This window comes from Camelina sativa, chromosome 16 (genome assembly GCF_000633955.1).
Source record: "Camelina sativa cultivar DH55 chromosome 16, Cs, whole genome shotgun sequence".
Taxonomy (NCBI): Eukaryota; Viridiplantae; Streptophyta; class Magnoliopsida; order Brassicales; family Brassicaceae; genus Camelina; species Camelina sativa.
In genome coordinates, this window is record NC_025700.1 from 15,482,507 (window position 1) to 15,490,985 (window position 8,479).

General features: G+C 29.9%; 1 long non-coding RNA gene and 1 pseudogene across 1 annotated transcript; one reads left to right on the top strand and one right to left on the bottom strand.

The window, feature by feature from the left end:
• LOC104750676 lies at positions 5,534–7,314 on the bottom strand. The gene is made up of 3 exons (XR_761694.1): positions 7,096–7,314; positions 5,819–5,869; positions 5,534–5,709 (listed from the first exon to the last, which is right to left on the bottom strand). It is a non-coding gene; the product is annotated as an uncharacterized LOC104750676 (long non-coding RNA).
• LOC104753687 overlaps positions 8,021–8,479 on the top strand; it is a 4,651-nt pseudogene continuing 4,192 nt past the window's right edge.

Sequence of the window (8,479 nt, forward strand, 5' to 3'; positions counted from 1 at the left end):
GGAGCATCCTTTGAGGAAGACGAGGCAGGGGAGATAGAAGGAGCAGATCCAGTGGGGATACTGTTGGGGGGCTTTTTTCGATTTATGTTTGCCCATGAGGGGCAGTGGGGACCGAAGCCGAGATCGGCGAAGGTGGTTTGAGAAGCAGAGAGATTGCTTGTTTGAGAGAGAAGTCAACTCTTTTTTAGAAGTCAACTCCTTTTTTCCTACTGTAATTGTGATAACGATTTGATTATGAGACAATAAAACAAAATATTCTAACATTGCGTTAGATTTGTATGATCAAGAGGGTTTCTAACAGAGCTGTAGAACAAAAGCTTAACACTCCTTGAAAACGAATCACCATTAAAAAGCATTGGAATGAAACTCATTTCTTTGGAATAAAAACTGAACAGTGAAGAAGAAGAAGCTTACCAAGTCTGAAAACACGACATAAAGAGTCTTTTAAAATCTTTAGATGTGTTTTTAGGTTCTTTGTGAGTGTTTACAAGTCTTATAGGATTTAGCATGGATGAGAGCATAATAAAGCAAAAATAGGAGGATTTGGAGCACATAAGAGCATTGAGGCTAAGCTGTGAAGTTGAGAGAAAAATTCAGAAGGATGCATCGACCGATGCAAGTGATGGCGTCGATCGATGGTGTATCCACCAGACGAATCCAAAAATTTCCCAAAGTTTCGAAGATTTACAAAACCGCTCTAAAGTTTTCTATATTTGTATCATTACTCCCTAGACATGTTTTAGGAATATAAATAGGTTTTCTAGGTCATTTTTTATATGTAAGCTTTATTTGTGAGTGTTTACAAGTCTTATAGGATTTAGCATGGATGAGAGCATAATAAAGCAAAAATAGGAGGATTTGGAGCACATTAGTGCATTGAGGCTAAGCTGTGAAGTTGAGAGACAAATTCAGAAGGATGCATCGACCAATGCAAGTGATGGCGTCGATCGATGATGTATCCACAAGACGAATCTAAAAATTTCCGAAAGTTTCGAAGATTTACAAAACCGCTCCAAAGTTTTCCATATTTGTATCATTAGTCCCTATACGTGTTTTAGAAATATAAATAGGTTTTCTAGGTCATTTTTTATACGTAAGCTTTATTTGTGAGTGTTTACAAGTCTTATAGGATTTAGCATGGATGAGAGCATAATAAAGCAAAAATAGGAGGATTTGGAGCACATTAGAGCATTGAGGCTAAGATGTGAAGTTGAGAGACAAATTCAGAAGGATGCATCGACCAATGCAAGAGATGGCGTCGATCGATGATGTATCCACAAGACCAATCTAAAAATTTCTGAAAGTTTCGAGGATTTACAAAACCGCTCCAAAGTTTTTCATATTTGTATCATTAGTCCCTAGACGTGTTTTAGGAACATAAATAGGTTTTCTAGGTCATTTTTTATACGTAAGCTTTATTTTTCCTTGCAACTTTTGAGAGAGAATTTTAGAGAGATTTTGGAGTGAATAATCAAAACTCCTTCAGAGAAGATTCAGACTCCTTTACATCTTCTTTTAATTTCTTAATGCAATTTATTCAGAATATGATTTATGTTTTTTTTTATTATGTCTGAGTAGATCTGCTTGTTAGGTTTAGCATTTCTCATTAGGGATTTCATGGATTGTTAGATTGATTGATTGTTTGGATTCTATATCTTTCTTATTCATCATTATATGTTGTTCCAAATGCTAGATCTTTGATTAATCATCTAAATTTATATCTTAGGATTATTGATTGAAATGAGAATATAATTGATTTTCCTAACAAAAATTTTGGTGAGCAAAATTACTTTTTGCAACGAGATTTGAAAATTAGTGATTTTGTGAACTTATCTAAACTTGATTTTATTGCTGGTTTTAAACTGGAATTTTGCAAAAATATTTGGATTTTTGTGTTTTAAATTTAGATAATATTTGCAGTGAAAACTAATTTATTTTACACTTGTGTTTAGAGTTCAAGAACGTTGTTTAATTGTTGAATACTGCTTGATTAATTGATTGATCTACTTTTCCATGATTTCGTGTGAATTTTCATAGGCGTAGCATTTAATCCATCTTAATTTACAACTTTTTTATTTTCTGTTTTTACAATGCTATTTAAACTACAATTTTGGTTTAGCATAATTATATAATATATCTAATTATAATTTATTATATAATATATTTAAGGGGCATTTTCAAAAATACCCCATTTTCCATGTCTCTTTTTAAAAATACCCCGTCATGTTGATCATTTTTAAAACTACCTCTCTTTATGTACAAAATGACCAAATTACACTTTCTTTGAATGACAACAAGAATGTACAGTCACCAAAAATCAAAAATTTTCCAGCCAAAAATGAAAAATTTTCCCGCCAGAATAAAAAAAGTTCCCGCAAAATTTTTTTTTCCCCGCCAAAATCGAAAATTTTTCCCGCCAAATTTTTGAAATTTATACCTTCTAAAAACCTTGTAAACGCTTTTAAAAACCTTGAAAATTCGTTTACAAGGTGTTTGAAAAGCTTTAAAAAACCTTATAAAAACCTTGTAAACGTTTTTACAAGGTGTTTAAAAAGCTTTTAAAAACCTTATAAAAACCTTGTAAACGTTTTTACAAGGTGTTTAAAAACCTTTTAAAAACCTTTTAAAAAACATTTTGAAAACCTTTTAAAAACTTTATAAAAATCTTGTAAAAGCATTTTTTTAAAAATTTTAAATCTCTTTTCAAAATCTTGTAAAAGCGTTTACAAAAAACACCTTGTAAATTTTCTTTGGCGGGAAAATTTTTGGCGGGAAATTTTTTTGTTGAAAATTTTTTATCAAAATTTTTTTGACAAAAATTTTTTTTTTGCGGGAAAATATGTCGGAAATTTTTTTGGCGGGAAAATTTTGTTTTTCTTTTTATTGAATAAAGTATTTTCATCTAAGGGTAAAATGGTCATTAAAAATTAAAGGAGGACAAAAATAAAAATGGCCAAAAAAGGTATTTCAAAAAGGGTATTTTTAACAAATTCTCTATATTTAAATTACAATTTTGGTTTAGCATAATTAAAATATTATTAAATATACTATTTTTCCATTTGACATGTGTCATTTCTTAAACTTAAATCTTATAATTATTTGTTTTCATTAGTTTCAGTTAAAATAATAAAAAAATCAAACTCAACTATTCAGAAAAAATCAAAATTAAAATTGCTTTAGTGGCACATCGCATTCTTGAAAGATGAGATCAATTTTTTTGGACAAAAGATGAGATCAAATTAATAAAAGAAGAGATCCAACAAAATTTTCCTACCAAAGTCAAAATAACATTTATTTAAGAATTTATATATAAAATTAGTTAAAACCAAAACATACCTAGAGAAAAGTAGTAGAAAATATAAATATAAAAACATTATATAAGAATATATATACTCCATCTGTTTCACAAAGAGTGTCATTTTGATATAACGCACACCAAAGTTTTTTCTCTTTATAAGTAATAGAGATAAAAAAAGGGATTTAATCTTAAAATTTGCAATAGAAACATACAATGACACTTTTTTGTAAAAGGAAAAAGTGTTAAAATGATAATATTTGTGAAAGAGAGTATATATATATAATGCATATACCTTGTTTTTAATTAGGACTAAGTAACATTTGAATGCATGTCCCTTGTTTTCAAGTTTAGTGAAGAGGATGATGATGTTGGTCATATTTTTCCAAAGATCTCAAAATCGCAATCTGCTGCATAACATCAATACAATAAAAGAAGAATTGTTTCCCTCCAGAACATGACACCTCAGCCTCAACTTTGAAGCATGTGTTGACACCTCATTCAAAATCTCTACCCTATCAAATTATAACATTAATACAACTCACCTGATTTTACTCCTACGTGGACTAAACAAAAGAGAAACGAACAAGAGAGTATTTCTGCCAGAAGGTCTGCGACTGCGGGTATTTTGGATCAACACGGTTTGGGTTTCTCGGTTCTTCGGGTTTTTGGATAATGAAAAATGTTGCCGAACTAACCGTTAAATTTTTTTGATTCGGTTCGAATAGGTTTTCGGGTTTTTTGGGTAATGGAAAAAGCTTCCGATTTTGAACCAAATCAACCATGAAGACGATTAGATGATGAAAACCTCGAATGTTGGATGATAAAAACGGCGACAGATCGATGATGTTTTGATGAATCAGTTACCTGTTCGGTTATGCATAACAGAACCCAACCGAATGCATACCCGAACTACTTGCAGAAATGTTTTCGATTGCAACCGATAAATAAACGAACCCAAACGATTTGTCCAAATCTCGGTTCGGGTAAAAGTCACAGGGCGAGGTGTTGACAGTTCAAATGTTTATCCAATAAAATTATAACAATAATACATTTTTTTCCACATAACAATAATACATATCACCTTAATATTTGCCAACATGTCAACATTTCAATTATATGAATTATTTCAAAAAAAAAAATAGGGATATTTTGATATTTGGGCATCATTCTTCTTTCCTCTGTGTGTTCTAAAATATGTAAGAGACACGACGATGAAGATCAATCCAACATTCCAGATATCTCTATCTTTTACATTAGATATTTTGTTTCGTTTCTCAAATCCCAGTTAGATCTTTGCTTCGAAAATCTGCCTTCAAATTTTTGTAAAATTAAATTATATTATTTTCGTATATTGTTGTATTTTAGACCTGCAAGGAGAAAGCTTCTGTGAGATGAGGAAGATGAAGAACAAAGCAGAACAAAGAAGAAGCTCATGATGAAGAAGAAGATGTGTTGTCTTCAAAGATTCAGAGTATACATTCTACTTTTTTTAAAGATTCATTCCTATATTTAGTGATCTCTAAAAGTTTTAAAGTATACATTCTACTTTTTGTAGTAGATATCTACTAAATTTCTCAGAGATAGAGTAAAAAGAATAAAACATATTCTAACGTTTTCAGAGCATAGAGTAAACCGTAGAAGATTTATACTAAAAAGTTTAGAAAATAGAGTAAACCGTAGAATACATACTCTGAATATTATAGAATTTTTGATTTCGGACTACTAAACTATTTAGAAGAAAAACATTTTCTGAAATTAGTATAACATGTACAAAACTTTAGAATACAAAATCCATATTTTTCAGAACAGTAGAAGATGATTTCTAAATTTTTTATATCAAATTTTATCCATCAAAAATTTAACTTATCCATTTTTTTATTTTTTGTAAAAAATTATATAACCTCTATTATTGTATATCTACTTATTCTCCTATATTTCATATTTTACAACTTGTTAAATTTGGGTTTATTAATTTGTATTGGTATTTTAGTTAAAAATGACCATTTTTTAAAAAAGGTGTATATAGACAAAAAAAAATTTAGTGATCCTTTTTTCCAATTTCCCCAAATAAATGTTTACTTTAGCAAAAAGGAATGAGTTAACAATTTAACACAATACTTTTAAAATCTCACTATTGTCGAGTATTATAAGCTTATAATGTAATTGCTACTTGCTAGTAAGTAGTAACAAAAAAACATCAAATTTAAATATTTTTATTTGTGAATTATTTGGTTACTAAAAACAAAATATTAATGCATAAGAAAAAAAAATACATTTAATTTCGATTTTATCTATTGATAAATTTGTGGTGAAATCTTTGATTAGTAAGATCACTAAATGTGCCAAGATAAAGGTCTTTGTTGCCTGCAACCCTTCCAATTCGTGCCTGCCATCGACCATGCTGACGATGTCTGCATTATTGCGATAAAACATTTAAAAGAAGGAACATGACATTAAGAGTAGTTCATAGAACTAATCAATTAAGAATAAAAGATCTACTGGTTAGGAGAATGAACAAACCTAGTGACACCTCTGTACATGGATGCACCGCTAGAGAATCCACTGCTTTTCCTTTATATACAAAAAAAAACGTAATTAACTTTGGTTAAGAAGCAAGTTTGAATTTTTTGCAAATGTGAACAAAAGAAACTATCACGAATTAAATTATCACCGATTTAGACCAACTCCAACTCATCTCTATTTCTACCTCCAAACTCTATTTTGAAGAAAAACCTTCTCCAACCCCACTCTATTTCCATTTTGGTCACTCTATTTCCATCTCCAAAATGGAGATCTCTATATTTGTCTCTATATTTGGAGACTTTTAATTCATTTCTCCATTTTGGAGTTGAGCTTTTTTATTTGCAAATCAGTCCCTTAAATTTATATAAATTTATATTTTATATCTAAATACAGTTAAATATTATTATTTTCTACTTAAACTTATAAATAATAATTTTAAAATTCAACAATTAACATATATAACATAGAAAATAGACAATACAAACAAAAGTAGAAAATAACATTACTACCAATAAAATTTAAAACACATAATATGACTTAAACTGAAGATTAAAAACAACTTAATACAACAAATACTAATAATTGATGAATGTTGTATAATATAATATTGTTCAATAATAAATTTTAAATATAAATAACATGCTAAAATTTTTCTTTTTTGCTAAAAATAAAATAATTGGGTCAAATTTGTAATTTTAATAAATAAAGAATTATTATATAAATTAATAATAAGATATAAGAAGAATATTCTAAGAATATTCTCTTTTAGAGTCAAATATAGAGAAATAGGTTGGAGTAAAACCATTTCCAAAATGGAGTTACTCCAAAATAAAGAAAAAAAATGAAGAGATAGGTTGGAGATGCCCTTAGAGGACCAACAAACTCTGGTGGAGTCATACCGAATTACGAGGACCATCTACTCGTAATTCGGTATCTAATAGTAACAAGTATTTATCCGAGAATAAGGCTCCGATGGTAAGTAGATTCTACGTTTTTGGATTTTGTTTTTCAAAAACCAATTTTTTCTCCATTCAAGTAGATTCCAAAAAAATTTAACAAACTAGTTTTTAGTTTTTCTTTATAAACATTAACAAAAACTGGAATCCACATAATTAGACAATTTAGAGAAACTATAACCAAAAATCAAAAACCAAAAACCAAAAACTATAATCTAAAAATCATTTAAAAACTCTCTTCCATTCATGGCCTAAATAAACATATTTTGAAACTTCATGCTGAACATCCGATTAATAATAGCTGGAGAAAATTCTTACCCCCGAATGAACACTTGCGAATTCAAACCATTTTGAGGAGTCTCCATATTTCAAAATTAGCATAGACTCATATACAACTTTTTTTTCTTTTGTCAAAAAAAAAAAAAAAGTCGTTTATGAGTTCTACGCCAATCTAGAGTTATGAGATTTCCATTCATAATAAAGTAAGTGATCTATGAGTTTTATCACTTGCTTATATACACGACATACTACTAGGGTTCTGAGACGACGATTGGAGTTTCAGTTTCTTTTGTGCATTTTCACTTTAGTCCCTTTACGTTTGTCGGTTTACATATTTCGCTTCTAACTTTTGAATCGATCAGATATCCCCTTAAAATTGAGTTAGTTTTTAGAGATAACCTGGACCGAACTGTCAACCGGATCGCGGTTAAACCGGTCCGGCCGGATTTACTTAATCAAAAGTCAAAATATGAGAGATTACGAGTTTATATCATTTCCATATTTATTAATCTCGCAAGATCCATAATTTAAAGTTCAAACAGATACTGAAAATAAAAATCTAAAAAAAAAAGGAAAAACAAATCATCCTCCAAGAAAGACGTGAAAGCACAGCTGTCAAACAGATAGAGCAAGTCTTCCTCTACTAATAAATAAATAAAAAAACTCCGTAAATCACGCGTTTCGATCTTTTTTTTTATTTAAAATTTTTATTACACAACTTGTCTTCTGTCTCTTTTTTATTTATAGCCTTTCATAAATAAATAAAAAAAATCCCTAAAATCATGACGCAAGCAAATAAAAATTTAAAATTCCCCTCCCTAAGGATAATATCGTAAATTCATTAATAAAGAGGATAATACCGTAATTACTGAAACCACGCTCCTTCCGGATCCGGATCATAGACGTGGATCCAATCACCACCCTTTATCTCTATCCCCAAATTCGAAACCCTAATTAGTTTTTCTCTCTCTTCTGGTTTTTTTATTTTATTTTATTTTATTTTTTATTTTTTGCATTATTCAAATTCCGCCTCTCTTTCTTCTGGTTTCATCACTTCACGCGTATACACAGAGATAGAGAGAGACCCCAAGAGCGCTCATCAAAATTAGGGTTCTTTTTTGTTGGGGTGGTTCCGATTTGAGAAATCGAAAGAAGATAAAACAATGGCGTGGTCATCAGAAACGCCGTCGTATTGCGGGTGGAATGAGCTGCATGTGAAGAACGGTAAAGGCAAAGTAGAGGTTCATTATTATCTGGAAAGGAAAGATGGGATTGCAGATCTAGCTGTTGTTGGGAGGGTCAAAAGCTCTAAACGCATCTCTTTTAGATACGCTTTGAAGAAGAATCGCTCTGTTTTGAAGAAGCTTAATTCTAAAGAAGATGTCTCCAATTGGCTCGATTCTATTGTTTCTGGTAATTTTTT